General features: G+C 34.5%; 1 protein-coding gene and 1 pseudogene across 1 annotated transcript in view; both read right to left on the bottom strand.

Annotated features, from left to right (window-relative positions):
- Positions 1-16173, bottom strand: part of GALNTL6 (polypeptide N-acetylgalactosaminyltransferase like 6) — a 1157792-nt gene that overhangs the window by 1085129 nt on the left and 56490 nt on the right. The window lies entirely within an intron of this gene.
- On the bottom strand, positions 14508-15817 carry LOC100684482 (annotated as a pseudogene).

The following is a 16173-nucleotide window of genomic DNA, read 5'->3' as shown; positions in this document are numbered from 1 at the left end:
TGCAATTTATTGAAAGTTTCAGAAAGATTGATTTCAATTCTTGTTTAAATGTTTGGTAGAAGGCAGCCCAGGTGGATCAGCAGTTTAGCGCCACCTTCAGCCCAGGGTGTGATCCTGGAGACCCAGGATCAAGTCCCACGTCAGGCTTCCTGCATGGAGCCTGTTTCTCCCTCTGCCTGTGTGTCTGCCTCTCTCTCTCTCTGTGTCTCTCATGAATGAATAAATAAATAAAATCTTTTAAAAATAAATAAATAAGTGTTTGGTAGAACTCATTAGCAAAATCATTTAATCCTGAACATGTCTTTATTGCGAGGTTTCTGATTATTCAATCTCCTTACTTGTTACCAGTCTGTTCAAACTTTCTATTTCTTCATGATTCTGTCTTGAACTACATGTTTCTAGCAATTTATCCTTTTCTTCCAGGTTATCCTTCTTGTTGGCATATATGGATGTTCATAGTAATCTCTTATGATCCTTTCTATTTCTGGGGTATCAGTTGTAATCGACCCTCTTTCATTTCTGATTTTATTTTTGAAACTTCTTTTATCTTAGTATAGCTAAAAGTGGCAATTTTTGTTATTTTTCAAAAACCAGTTCATAGTTACCTTGATTTTTTTTTTTATCCATTTTTCTGGTCTCTCATTTTTTTCCTCTTTTGTTATTTCTTTCCTTCTGCTAATGTTGCACTAAGTTTGTTCTTTTTCTAGTTCTTTGAAACCTAAAGTTGGGTTATCAATTTGAGATCTTTCTATTTTCTTTACATAACCATTTCTCACCATAATCTTTTCTCTTAGAGATGCTTTGCATTATCCTACAGATTGTGATATGTCATGTTTCCATTTTTGTTTGTTTCAAAATATTTTTTATTTCCTTTTTGATTTCTTCTGTGACCCACTGGTTGTTCAGTAGTATCTTAAGTTCTGATATAACTGTAAAATTTCCAGTTTCTCTGCTGTTACTTATTTCTAGTTGTGTACCACTGTGGTCACAAACTACACCCGGTATTATTTCAGTTTTCTTAAATTTGCTAAGACTATTTTTAACTTATCATATGATCTGTTCTAAGGGATGTTCTGTGTGCACTTGAGAAGAAATGTATTCTACTGCTGTTGGATGAAATGCTCTGTAAATATTGGTTAATTCTACTTGGTCTAACATATGATTTGAGTCCATGGCTTTCTTGCTGATTTTCTGTCTGGATGATTCATTCACTGTTGAAAGTGGGATACTGAAGTTCACTATTATTATTATATTGTTGTTTATCACTCCCTTCTGATCTGATAAAGTTTGTTTATATGTTTAGGTAATCTGATGTTAGGTGCATGTATATTTATAATTGTTAATCTTTTTTATTAATTGACCCCCCATTATCATGATATAATGGCCTTATCTCCAGTTCCCATTTTTTATTTAAAACCTATTTTGTGTGATATAAGCAGAGTTACCTTGGCTCTCTTTTGGTTTCTACTTGCAAGAAATCTCTTTCCATCTCTTCACTTTGAGCCTATGTGTGTACATAAAGTTGAAGTGAGTCTTCTAGGCAGCATATAGTTGGGTCTTTTTTTTTTTTTTTTTTTTTTTTAAACGAGGCAGCCAGCCAGCCAGCCACTCTATGTCTTCTGGTTGGGTAACTCAATCCATTCATATTTAAAATAAGTATTAATAATGCTTACCAATGCCATTTTTATTTCTTTTCTGGCTGTTTTATAGGTCACTTGTACCTTTATTCTATTCTTGCTGCCCTCCTTTGTGAACTGATAGATTTCTGTAGTGGTATGTGTTGGTTTCCTCCTTATCTTTGTGAATTTACTTATTACTTTTTTTTTTAAAGATTTTGTTTATTCATTCATGAGAGGCACAGAGAGAGAGAGAAAGATAGAGACACAGGCAGAGGGAGAAGCAGGCTCTAGGCAGGGAGCCTGATGTGGGACTTGATCCCAGGTCTCCAGGACCATAGCCTGGGACAAAGGTGGCCTAAACCACTGAGCCACTTGGGCTGCCCAACTTACTATGTTTTTGTACGTGGTTACCATGATGCTCAGATAAAATATCTCACAGATATAACAGTCTATTTCATTCTGATAACTTTGGTCATACACAAAAACTCTACCATTTTACTCCCCATATGTTTTGATGACACAATTTTTATATTGTGTATCCATTCACAAATTGCTGTAGCTATTTTTAATATATTTATCCTTTAACATTTATACTAGTTCGGTAAAGAATCGCCATATTAGAGTATTAGAGCATTCTGAATATGATTATAAACTTAACTATACCTGTTGTGTGTGTCTGTGTGTATGTATATATATATATATATACTTTTTTAAAAGATTTTATTTATTTATTCATGAGAGACACAGAGAGAGGCAGACACACAAGCAGAGGGAGAAGCAGGCTTCATGCAGGGAGCCTGATGTGGGACTCGATCTCGGGACTCCAGGATCACGTCCTGGACCAAAGGCACGTGCTAAACCACTGAGCCACTAAGGGATCCCCTGCTATATATTTTCATGTTACCAATTAGCATCTTTTCATTTCTGCTTAAAGAATTTCTTTCAGCATTTCTTGTAAGAAAGGACTAGTGGCAATAAACTCCCTTGGCTTTTGTTTGGGAAAGTCTTTATTTCACCTTCTTTTCTTTTCTTTTCTTTTCTTTTCTTTTCTTTTCTTTTCTTTTCTTTAATTTGAGACACAGAGAGAGATAGAGTGTGCGTACATGTGCATGTGCAGGTGGAAGGGCAGAGAAGGAGGGAAAGGAAGAGGGAAAGAATCCCAAGCAGAGTGTGGAGTCCTGTGGAGCCCTGTAGGGGTTTGATCTCACAACCCTGAGATCATGACCTGAGCCTAAACCAACAGTCAGAAGCTGAATCAACTGAGCCACCCAGGTGCCTCTCATCTTCATTTCTAAAGGACAACTTTGCTGGGCGAAGTATTGTTGGCTCACAGCTTCTTTATTTTAGTCAAATATATTATCCCACTCTCTCAGCCCATGAGATCTTTGCTGAGAAATCCATTGATAGCCTCATGGAAGGATCCCTATAGGAAAGCTGTTTTTGTTTTGCTTTGTTTCGTTTGCTTTCACTACTTTTAAAATTCTATTTTCCTCTTTGATTTTTAGACAGTTTCTGTCTTTGATTTTAGACAGTCTTATTACGTATCTTAAGGAAGATGTTTGGGAGGAAATTTGGGGGTGACCTATTAGTTTCATAAACATATACTAAAATCTCTCCCCAGATTTGGGAAGTTCTCAGCCATTATTTCTTTAAACAAACTTCTATTTCTGGGACTTCAACATTGTTTCTCTTAATGATGTACCATAAATCCCATAGATTTTCTTCATTCCTTTTCTTTTTTTTTCATTCTTTTTTTGTTTTTTGTTTTTCTTCTTGCTCATTTGAATAACCTTAATTGATCTGTCTTAAAGCTTACTGACTCTTCTGTTTGGTTAAGTCTGACTGAAGCACTGTATTTAATATTTCAGTTCAGTCACTTAATTCTTCAGTTCCAAAATTTCTGTTTTTTTTTTTTTTTTCATCTCTTGGAGACTTCTGATATCATTAAATTGTTTATGTGTGTTCTCTTATAGCTCTCTGAACAACTTTAGAATAATTATCTTGAATTCTTTCCCAGGCAATTCCTTAATCTCTATTTTGGGGGTGGGTCCAGTTCCTGGAGGTTTACTGTACTTTGGTGAATAAAACTCACCAGGTTTTAGACACAAGTTTAGGACCCCCAGATTGACAGAGATTTTTTCTGCCATTCCCAAGTGTTGAGAACATATTGGTTCATGATAAAAATATGTTATTTTTCTTCCAAAGCTGCCATACCCAATTGGAATTTTCATATGCTTAGCATACAGAATAACAAGTGAATTACCATGCGCTATGTGCTGTGATCTGGGAAGTACTGAGAACACACAGAAGGACATTTAATTCAAATTTGTAGAAACAGGAATAAACACTTTGAAATGAGAAATTTTTGAGATTAAAGCCTAAAGTTAAATAAGGAGATTAAAAAGGTACAGGGTAGGCAAAGTGAAAACCCTCAATTATAGACTGAGGAAATGACAGAATTTCACTATTAATAAGACAAAAGTCTGAGAGTTATTAGATGTTCGAAAGGCAAATGGAGCCAGTATCATAATACATGACTTTGTTAATTCTACTAATAAACACTAAATGCTAATTTTCTGCTAAGTCATAGTAAAGACCGTGGATAATGTACAAAGATTTGTGTTGGATCCACATACAATTTTAAGCAGAGAAGTGACATGATGCGATTTGCTATTTGTTTTTAAACATCACCATGACTACTATGTGGGGAAAAGATCAATAAAAAACAGTAATAGCAAGCTGTGCATAGATGCAAGAGAAAGATAACAGTGGTCTGACTTACACTTGGGGCAGTGGATATGGGAACAGTAGAGATTTTAAGTTATTTTGTAAGCAGAATGGAAAATGTGAGTGGAAAGAGGATGTGGAAAGTGAGAAAGTATAGAATCACTGAACACTTCCGGGTTCCTGACTGGAATTTGAGAGAGGAGTGGTTCTGTCTCCTGAGAAAAGAACGATTGTTCTGATTTTTATTTTGCAGATTATTCTGGACATTTTAAAATATATTTATTATAGAAGATGAACTTGAGAGCTTTTAGTCAGTTGGATTAAAAACATTTAATTTTAGGGCATGAATTTAGACCAATAGTCAGAATCAACATTTGACATTTATGAGATCTTCCCATCCAGGGAAATATTGTATCTCTAAATGGTATGCTTTATTTCGTTTATAGTTTCTTTGATTTCTCTCTACAGTTTTATGGTTTTCATGATCTAAGGTCCTATTCATTTTTCAAAGTTTATTATATCTTATATATTAAAAAAGCATTTTACTAATAGTATTTTCTTAAATGTTATAACTAGTACTTCTTAGTTTATAAAAAATTAATGATGTTATTTTATTTATTTTGTAAATGACTACAAATGTAACATTAAAAAATAATTTTAGTTGAATATTTCTGGCTTTTCTATCTAGCAGATGACCATCTGAAAGGGAAAAACTTTCTTCTGAGGTCGTTGTACACTCTGATTTTGTGTTTCAAACTGTATTGTTTATCTCTGTCAAACAAATGTTAAATAATAGTGGTTATACCTAGGTTGTAAATATCCTTTCTTCTCATTCCAATGATCTGATCATATGTTTGGAATAATACTGACTCTTGAATCATAAAAGGTGTCATCCCTAAAAAGTAGTCTTCTGTTTCAAATTAAAAAAAAAAATTCATTGGTTAATTGGTTTGAATTTTATTAACTACTGTATGGGATCTATTAAACAGATCATGTGATAAAACATGTTATCCAATTACATGGTTCTAAATACCACAATATTATCTGATACTCTTTTAAATTAAGGGCTGCATTGTATTAACTGATATTTAGTTTATGATGCTTGATTATCCTTTTATAAAAAGTACTACTTCTTTGTTGAGGGTGTTAGTTTGGTGAGAGGACAGCCTTCATTATATTAACATCAGAATTATGTTGGCTCTTCATAATAAATTAGTATTGAAACTGTCAAATTATTTAGCGGTTTATTTTTTACATGTAAGTTTATTTTTTATATTTCAGTTTGAACATTATCATGAAAATGCTTGATTTCAGCAAGAGAGTTCTAAGACTAACTTTTCAGTTTAATTCTGTGTATTGAATTTTGGTCTTCTTAAAAACATGGACATACTGCTTTTATTTTCTTTTGGCATCTAATGTTTAAGAGACAAAGTCAGACACAATCCAGATTTGTGTTTTGAAAATTGGATCTTCCCATCTCTGTTTTGGTGCATATAAAAAAATTCATTTTTCTTTGAAATGCAATGCACTCTCTAAAATGTCCAAATGTCTTGATAGCTGATAAAATCAAAAGATGTAGATTGTTTTTAGCCTTAAAAACTGTTACTCCCCACCTACTTTAATATTCTTCCTGTTACAGTAATTCTGGTTTTCTTTTCAGAAAAGTAAATTATATAGATGGATGTAATCAGCATTTTGTAAACTTGAAATCTATCATTTTCTCCCTGATCAATTAAAAGTTTTTATTATTTTTCTTTACCATCTAGGACATTCTTTTAAGCCTGTCTCACAAATTCCTACCACTTTTTCCATATTGCTTCCCATATCATCTATTTCTGCTCACCTTTCTGCTAGTATGTGTTTGTATGTCTGCCTTTTATTTATTTCACAATTCATTTCTTGATTCACAGAAACTGGATTCTTGAAATTTATCAAGAGGATAGGCCAGCAGTCATCTAACATTCACTTTTATTTCTAAAATTAAATCATTTTCACAATGATGTATTATTTCCCATTCTATGTTTATTATTATTGCTGTTGTTGTAATTGCTGTTGTTATTACTGGCTTTCATTTTCTTAATTTTTAAAGCGTTTTATTTTACTTAATTCTCTTTGAATGGTTAGAATCTTGTTTAGATAAATTTAGTATATTTCAAAAAAAAAAAAAGATAAATTTAGTATATTTTATATAAGTCCAGTTAGTGGATTTTTTAATCTCTTGTATCTTCACTGGGATTTTGATAAAACAGGAGGAAGCAACACAAATGCCTTTAGGACCCTGCAGGTAATTTAAACTATGAGGTGGATTGGGTGGAAAATATTAATTAAAAATCCTGTTTTAAAAATAAAACTGAAAAAAAATTATATTAAATTAGATTAAAAATAAAAATAAAGCTGAAATCTAGACCTATTAGGAATAATATATACCAAATATATTATACTCAATGCATCCTAAGTGAACTAGGTTTACTATAATTTGAAGTTTTGTATGGTGTGACTACAAAGAGTTGGTGGTAATATATAGCTTTCGGTATTATTTTGTTACATTATAGCCTACCTTATTTAATATATATGTAATGTGAAACAAAATTATGACTGATAGCATCCTTTAATATCTAATTTCTGTCAATTCCTGAATATATAATCTCTATACCTCATATTTGAACATATTTACCATATATGGATAACCTGGCATTTCCTTAATTTCTTTTCCTCAAAAATAATCATGAATATATGGATTAGAAGGACTCTCACAGTTTGATGACATTTGAAACCTAAGTTTGTGATTTAAACATAGGAATTATTCAGTCAATAATTATTTCCTTTTAGATATGATAAAAGTAATAATTATGAAGAATACTTAAATAATTGTAAATTTGAACAAATAATTATCAACAAAACTTAACACATGGAAGACACTTAGGTGCTTTATCCTAGAAATAAAATACTCATTTTCACAAGTGCATCATTATTTAATGTATGCACTTTGTCCTACTAAGAATTTTCACTTTGGAGGACTTGATGTGTAAATTTAATAATTTCTTTAAACTAATGATGAATATTATGCTCACTGTTAAATTTAATAATCTATTAAAGCTTTTACAGAAACTTTAGAACTAATGTAACATGTTACTTTGCTCCTGAATTGCAGAAGATGAAACAGATTACCGAGAATGTAATGAAAGCAGGAAAAAAAGTTTGAAGGCAAAAACAGAGGCAGAATACCTCAGTTATTTGAAAAAAAGCAGGGAGGTAATTACCAAGAATACATGAACAGAAGTTAACTTCTTTCAGAAATTCTAGATCCTTCTATATTTATAAAAATACCACCTATCTAGTCTTTATATAAAATAATAGAAAACCATATAGGTAGCTTAAAGTTGAACACACAGGTCTTCAATAAATTGCCAAAAGGCAATTGACAATGATCATAATAAGCTATGTTTATTGATTAGTTGTTCTGCAGCTGGCCTAAGTAAAGAAGAATTCTCCATATTTATCACCACTGTTCATTCTAGTGCCTTACAACAATTTCAGGGATGATATTTCATTTCGATTTTTCAAATGATTGGTATTTCACTGAACTTCAAGCCTCCCCTGAACTCAACCTATGATCCAATGATAGGAAGTTTTAAGAGAACCAGATGCCTAGCTTTCCTAGTTACAAAATTCTTTCAAATGACATATTATGCCATATTTCTATTGCGAAATATATTTTTCTGGTCTTTACAATATGGATTTTTTGACAACATCACTTCACTTAGAATCAAGATTTTAATTCATCCAGTCATAGTGAATCTAAGAAAAACTCAGATAATTTCTGGATTTATAGAACCAAATGACATTCATATGTTTAAGACCTTTTAAGTTACCATACTTGTTTAATTGACTCAATTCATACCATTGATGAAATAAGTCAACAATGGTTAAGAACAAAAGATTCAGTATTATTTACCAAAATCAAGATGTTTAAAATTTCATTATTATATAGTGTGACATTCTTTACAAAATGCTATTGTTCTTTTAACAAAGCAAGATTTCAATATATTAAGTCATTTACATTGAGAAATTCTTGGTCTAGTGTACTAATCTTATTTCTTCTTAAGTAAAATGTTAATTTCTGCTTATTTATATCCTCAAATGTAATAATTAAAATATATTTTCCTAATTCTCAAAAAATATGTTTTAGACATCCTGAATTTAAATAAATTAAAATGCATTTGGGATATTTCAGACTTTGAATGTATTTATTAATAAGCAATTAATCAGATGCTCACTTCACACTGAAATTTTGTTTTTCTAAACATCAAGTCCCATCCAAAATCAATAGCATGCTAATGCTTTTCCCTATAAAGTGAAAAATTAAACCCAAAGAAAAATCACCTTCATTTGTATTCTCTTCTTCAATAATTCCACATATGGATATGCTAATAATGGAATATGACATTTAAAAATTACCTCTCAAATAAAACTCTAATTTGTCTCTGTAGACCTCTGACTGTTAAATAAATCACCATTGTATAACATCAGTGAATCGCAATGGACAAATCTAGTCTGAAATACTGGGTCTGCCCAGTATTACTTACTTTTTGAGTTATTATTAACATTTTCTTTACCTACTGTTTACCTAGTATTTCTCAAATCTACAGTGGGGAATATACCACCTACCACATAATGACATTTGAAAGAATGTATGAAATAATTAAAACCAAACATCTAAGAAAGTTGATCATACTAAACACTCATAAGTAGTCAGGAGCCATTACTGGTGGCTGGTGCTAGTGGTTAAATAATAGCATCAGACATATAATTTAACTTATTTTATAATACATACTGCAAAAAATACCATCAGAAATATTGTCAATGCTTTTAAATATTTACTAAACATAACCAAATAATATACTCCCCTTTAAAGCTATCATAATTAGTTTGGAAAGCAGATTCACACAGAAATACTTATAGAACATATGAAGTTCTTTGGACAAAATAACAGGATTTAGGTTTGGTGAGAGTGGTCCTGAGTAGCTTCACAAGGGGAAATAGTGCTTTACCTGGGTCTTGAGAACTAAGTAAGTTTTCACCAATAGAAGAGAAATGAAAAGGTATTCCAAGGTAAGAGAAGGGTATGCTTAAATGCATCAAGTTTGAGAAATGGAAGCCACACTGGGTTGCTGTGAACACAGTAAATATCAGGAAAGTGAACGGATACTCAATTGAAAAGGGCTGTAAATGTCAATTAAATTATTTTATTTGACTTCTAATTTTAGCACTAGCAGAATAACTCTTTCTAGACTGGACCTCCCATGGTAAATGACTACAAAACTGGACAATTTATATGGGTGTGACTTTGTAAAAACTGAACAAGAAGCAATGCCACACTGCAGGAAGAAAACTGAGGAGATGAATCTCACCTCTAACCTGGCTTCCTATTGAGGGTATTCTCCAGAAAATGAGATGGTTATCTGCACTCAGTATTACAAAACTGAAGAAGCTTAGACTGGAGTCTGCATCTGAACAAAGGAGTGAAATTTATGGGGCAGGATACTGGAGGAGAACAAGGTGGCCTAGTCTTCATGAAGGTTCCATGAAATGAGAAAAGAACTGGATATGTGCAGAGCAACACTGTGTGACTCCTACCAGAGAATTCTGGAAGTAAGCTGAAAGCTCAATGGTGAAGGTACAAGAGGTTGCTCCAATGAAAGACAATGGAGTGTTGGCTCAGCAGATGGGTGATACCTCAGATGCTCACTTCGATGTCAGAAAAGCCCACAGTTTATGAGAAAAGACTATATTCTGAATAAAGGGCCGCTTCCCAGGACAAGGAGCAAAGCCAAAATAGATCTACCCTAATGAAGAATAAGGCCCAGTATCAAAGGAAAAACACGATCTCCTCATAATTTACCAGACTGGCAGAAAAAAAATCAACATTCTGTTAAGGAAATAATATAATTAATACTTGCTACAATTGTCATTCCCAATGACCAGTGAAGAGAAATGGAATACATGAATCCAAAATATAACACTTTGGCATTCAGATTATTGTAAGCTTCAGGCATGAAAGACCCAGCAGACTCAAGAAAAACCTTTACCTCTCCTTTAACTGTCTAAAAGAATTTAGACAGAGAGCTTGGCTCAGAATAAAGCTATCTGACCAGAGATAACTTTTATCTGAATGGCCTTCACGCATGTCAGGGCAAACATCTAATTACCTAACATCTGCTCTTCTTATTGTCCTGTGAACTACCCTTATCTACTTGAAGCCCCGGGCTCCTATCTTATTCCTTCCTGTAGAATGGCATATAAACTTCAATTATCCGACTTGTTTTTGGGTCTCAGTATCTTTAGAGATGCCCTGCACAAACATAATTAAATTTGTTTTTCTCCTGTTGTCTGTCCTGCGTTAATTTGGTCATTGGACCAGTCTAAGAATTTAGAAGGGTAGAGCAAAACTTTTTCCTCCCAACACCAACATATATTTTAAGAAATATTACGTACATAAAGAATCAGCTTCAGTAAGGGGGCTAAGGAATTTTAAGACAGAGCCTTTTTGCGGTAGTCATTTTCTATTTGGTATATTGATTATTCCAAACTGAGCAAGTATAGAGGAATGATGACTAATGCCAGGTGGCATGGGTGCTTAAACCAAACAGTGGCAACATATATTGCATTCGTTGACTGTAGTTCTTATTCCTTTATAAGATATTTATCTTGTAGACTATTAAAGCCTAATTTTAACCCAGAATATATAATGGATGGAGCAGTAGAAATTGCAAGGTCATAAAATCAAATACGACTTCGTTTAAATACCAGCTGTAATATTTATTAGCCATATCATATGAAGAAATTAAATTAGCTGATTATCATCTGCCTCATCAGTAAATGGGTCTAATATTGTTTTTGTTGAGGAAAAAATATATGGTAACGTTTGGATAGGGACTGACACATTCTATGTGCCTAATAGTTGGTGAATTTTTGTGACTGCAGATAATTGAATCAAAAATGTTTTCAAACCAGCAGGAAAGGGTTAACTCAGGAGGCCTGAGTTGCTTTAATCCTCCACATCCCAAAGAAAGGCCTGTCTTCAGGGCTGACCCCTGACTAACTTTTTGGATACAATCTCTGAGACCTTGGGATATTATGCCTAATAAGAGTGGTTTTGAATGCCTGAAGCCATGCTGTACCAATCTGACCAGAAAACTTTATCCTAACAATTTGATTTATGGTGGATGAATGCCTATTTCAGTCAGTGTGTGTCAGTAGGGATAGGGAAGAAGGAGTTGCAGAATCGGGGCCAGAGTCTGAATAGCTGAAGTCAATCATGTAGTCACTAAATGCTCAGATGACTGACCCTAAACATAAACTGGGCACAAAGACTTGGTAAGTGTTGACTCAGGTAAGTGATGAAACTTCACACGTGTTGTCATACACCATTGTTGGGAACATTAAGTGAGTTCTTGTGAATTCCACTAGGAGGGGAACCTTGGGAGCTTGGATCTGGTTTCTCCTAGACTGCACCCCATGTGTCTTTTTTCTTTGCCAACTATAATCTGTATCCTTTTTTGTAATAAACTGTTACCATGAGTATAACAGCTTTATCTGAATCCCAGGAATAATCTAGTGGATCTTCAAGACCAAGTGGAGTCTTAAAGAATCCAAAACACATGTTTCTATACCTTCTAGAAGGGACCAAAATGAACACTGCTCAAGGTAGTCCATTCTAGCCATGGATGACTATAGTTCTTAGAAATTTGAAAATTCCAACATGTATTACTGGGGGTATATAGCATTTTATAAAAATTTTTAATGTTCCATTTTCATTTAGATTAAAATGCAAATAATAATATAAAGATATTATAGACTACTTATATATCCACTATATAATCAAGTAGTGTGGTAAAGTATCAGTCCTTTTGTTGGCGATTATGATACCATCTGTTAAAGCTACTAGTACTCTTGTAATACTAGAGAATGGTAAGAATGAAGCATGTAAAGATATAACTGTGTTAAAGACTATCAGATAGGGATCCCTGGGTGGCGCAGCGGTTTAGCGCCTGCCTTTGGCCCAGGGCGCGATCCTGGAGACCCAGGATCGAATCCCACGTCGGGCTCCCGGTGCATGGAGCCTGCTTCTCCCTCTGCCTATGTCTCTGCCTCTCTCTCTCTCTCTCTCTCTCTGTGACTATCATAAATAAATAAAAATTTTTAAAAATTTTAAAAAAAGAAAAAAAGAAAAAAGACTATCAGATATTGGGATTTACTCTGAAAATGAAAGTTCATGAGTAGAACTGAATAATGAAGGGACATATTAGTATTTACATGAAAAAAATTAAGCTAACAGATGGTATATTTCATATTATAAGTAAAGATGTCATTTGTGCAAAATCTAGTTTTAACATTTTTAATTTTAATAATATTGATATGTTACTCAATATTAATTTATATATTCCTTTGATTTAATAGTTTCATAAAAAGTATAAAGAGTTTATGAGTTTTATAGTTATATACATGTAACAAAAACATGATATTATAAGTTTCAGTCAATATTTAGAAACTGCAAGAATTTCTTTTATGCTCCTAAGGAGAGGTGCATATTTCTGAGTTTCAAGACACTGTAATGGGAAATACATTTGTGCTTGAGAACTTTTTTTAAGATTTTATTTATTTATTTGAGAGAGTGTGTGTGCAAGCATGAGTGGGGGGAGGGGCAGAGGGAGAGGTCAAAGCAGACTCCTACATAGGGAGCCCAAGGCCCAGCTGGATCTCAGGACCCTGAGATCATGACCTGAGCCAAAGGCAGATGTTTAACAAACTGAGCCACCCAAGCACCCCTGTGTTTGAGAATTGTAAAGGAAATATAACTAAAATGTTTAATTTGTAAGTAAATATGTGGATAAATTTTTAGGCATCAAATTATGTTCATAATTCTTTTTTAAGATTTTTTTTAACTTTTAGTTTTTTATTTTGTTTCAGACTGCTGGACGAGGCAACTACATTCTAGCACATCTTCTTAATAATCACTAAACAAATGAAAGACAACTTACTTATATATAAAAAGGCAAGGGAAAAAGGTCATGATTGTCTAACAGGGAATTTGAATCCCCAAATAAATTATCTTACAAAAATATCAAATTTGCTTTTCCACATCTCTACTGTTAAAAATGAAGGGAAAAAATTTCACATTAAAAAAAAAATCTGCAGGCTGGTATAGCAAGTTAAGATAATCATTTTTACATACTAAATAAGTCCTTCAAATAAATATTTTAAACAAATTTAAGTTTTAAAAAAAATAGGTCAAGTATTTACCCTCTATTTGTTTGGTCCACCAGAAGACCATTTATAAAACTGACATTAAACTGGACTGTATGTAGCTCATACCCTATGAGTAGTAACATACATATCACTGAGGCTGGGTATGCACAAGTGCATATTACATATATGTGAATGGCTATTGCTGTACATACTACTTTCATAAGTAGTTCCACCCTGTAAAAATCCTCTAGCCTATCATGAATCAAACTGCAAGGAAAGGAAAAAGAAAATACTTTGCCTATTGTAGACACCTGCTCAGTAATTTTTAAAAACACAAAAATTATCATGCTTTTGGGCCTTAAAGATTACTGAACATGAGATAAAATTCAATACTGCTGACAAATACTTGAATATGGACAGCATATTCACCACTCAGGTGGAGAGCACACAAGTGAATGTATATTATAGAACTCTGGTGTCTCGCTGGTCTCTTCCTACTGTTTGATCCTAGAGTTTTACATGGCCTTGGATCCTTAGAAGATATAAATCTAATCAGATAACGTTAAGTTTTTCTGTTCTAACAATCAACTTTCCAAGAAGTACACAGTGGAAGGATATAGGGCTTTCTGTATCTCCTCATACTTTAAAAGCCAATTTCATTTTTTATCGTGATGCTGATATTTCAATCAACACTATGCTACAAGGAAGGCTGACTATACTACAGTGTTGTCCATAATAGTCAAATCTCTTATTGCTAAAATATTCCAAAATAAATCCAGTAAACCATTTCCACTTCCAATGACTTAACTACGAGATGAATCTAACAGTTTTTTTTAAACCAATTACAATTAAACTGAGCTGGGGACAGCTACGTTTAAAACTCTGTAAAACCATAGCCAATCACTCAAAAATCTAGAATACCAACACTTTCCATCCAGGATAGAAAAAAGAGCATCCAAAATAAAGAGAACCACAGGACTGCTCAAGCAACCAATCAAAAACCACTTCTCTGTTATTTGAGCTAATAGTTACCCTAAGCTTGAAGTTTCCTCCTTCGTTATTATTGGTGGATCCTAGAGTCACACTTCTATGTCAAATGTGACAATGGACCCAGAAGTAACTGCTGGCAACTGATTAGTCATTTCTTTTCAATTTACAAAAACTGCACCATTTGTACTAATGCACACTGCTTGATCACGCTACAGAGAATCATATCCATTCTGTTTTTCTGCACACACTCCTATACTGTCTCTTCTGTCTGGCTGTCCCACAGTCTCAACTCTGAATGTCAATGTCTTCCCACAGAAATAAGTTGGAGCACTGGAGTAGAGCACACCCAAGGACTCAGAATCATTCCGGAGGGCTATATTTCTTTGACTACTCAAGCTGTACCCCTCAAAACCAGCTGTCCACTCATGAGGCACCAATGTGGAGTGACCCATCTGGGGGACACTCCAAGGACTCCACTCCTGTCAGCCATCTCCTCGGGCACAAACTCTGAACTGATAATGTTGGGGTCTATGTGCAACACAATGAACTCAGTTTCAGAGCCTACATATACATCTTCAAAATGATTTGAAGTGCATTTGCAGAACTGGAGCCTGTAATCCTGGGCTGTAAAGTCGTCATCCACCTTACACCATCGAACAATGATGCCTCCAGGTTTCTCTATTAGTTCTTCTATCTGTACTGGTGGGCGAGATGCTACCGTTCCATCCTTGAAAATGTGGTCTTTCACTATGTTCAGAATTGCGTCATCCAACTGAGCAGACAAACAAGGCACATCAACCAGTAAAGGCACTTCTGGTAAGCTGTCCAACTGAATGTGTGAGGCCTTTTTGGTAGAGTTCCATAGTTTTTCATTCTGTTCTCCTATGCCACCAAGAATGGCAATCTCCCCTTCTTGGACTAAGTCCTCTGCAGTATTAACTTCCATGCTCTATGAGCTTCTGGCAGTCATCTAGAGGTTTAATGGTTTCCTGTTCAATGGTATCCACCTCTTGTGGTTACCTTCGCTCATCCAGAAGCTTCCCAAGAGATCCCTTTAAATCATTAAAATGCTGTTTGAGGACATCTCTTGTCTGTGATGCACTCTCTTTGATCTGCCTCCATGCCTCCTGCAGCCCCTGCAGCCTCTGGCCCAGCTCCCACCGGTAGCTCTGTGCCGCCTCCATACTCTCCTGGGCCTCCGGCAGCAGCAGCTCGAGCTCCAGTTCCATCGCCCCCTCATCTGGCCGCGCAGCCGGCAGCTGTGGGCACAGCTTCCCCACTGTCCCAGGCACTGGCCTTTTTTAAGATTTTACTTATTTATTTGAGAGACAGCAGGAGTGGGGGTCGGGCAGAGGGAAAGGGAGAAGGACAAACTCCCTGCTGAGTGTGGATCTCTACACCAGGCCAATAGGGGACCCTGACCCCAGGACCCTGAGATCATGATCTGAGCCGAAGTCAGATGGTTAACGGACTGAGCCACCCAGATGCCCCTGTAAAACTTATTTTAAGTTGCTAAGAGTATTTCAGCAACATCTTTTTAATACTATAGGTCTCAAATCCTTTCATCTGATAAACGTGGATATTAACA

The sequence above is a fragment of the Canis lupus genome, chromosome 25 (assembly GCF_011100685.1).
Source record: "Canis lupus familiaris isolate Mischka breed German Shepherd chromosome 25, alternate assembly UU_Cfam_GSD_1.0, whole genome shotgun sequence".
In the NCBI taxonomy this organism is placed as follows: domain Eukaryota; kingdom Metazoa; phylum Chordata; class Mammalia; order Carnivora; family Canidae; genus Canis; species Canis lupus.
Note: the sequence above shows the minus strand (reverse complement) of the source record. Positions and strands in the feature narration are given on the sequence as shown.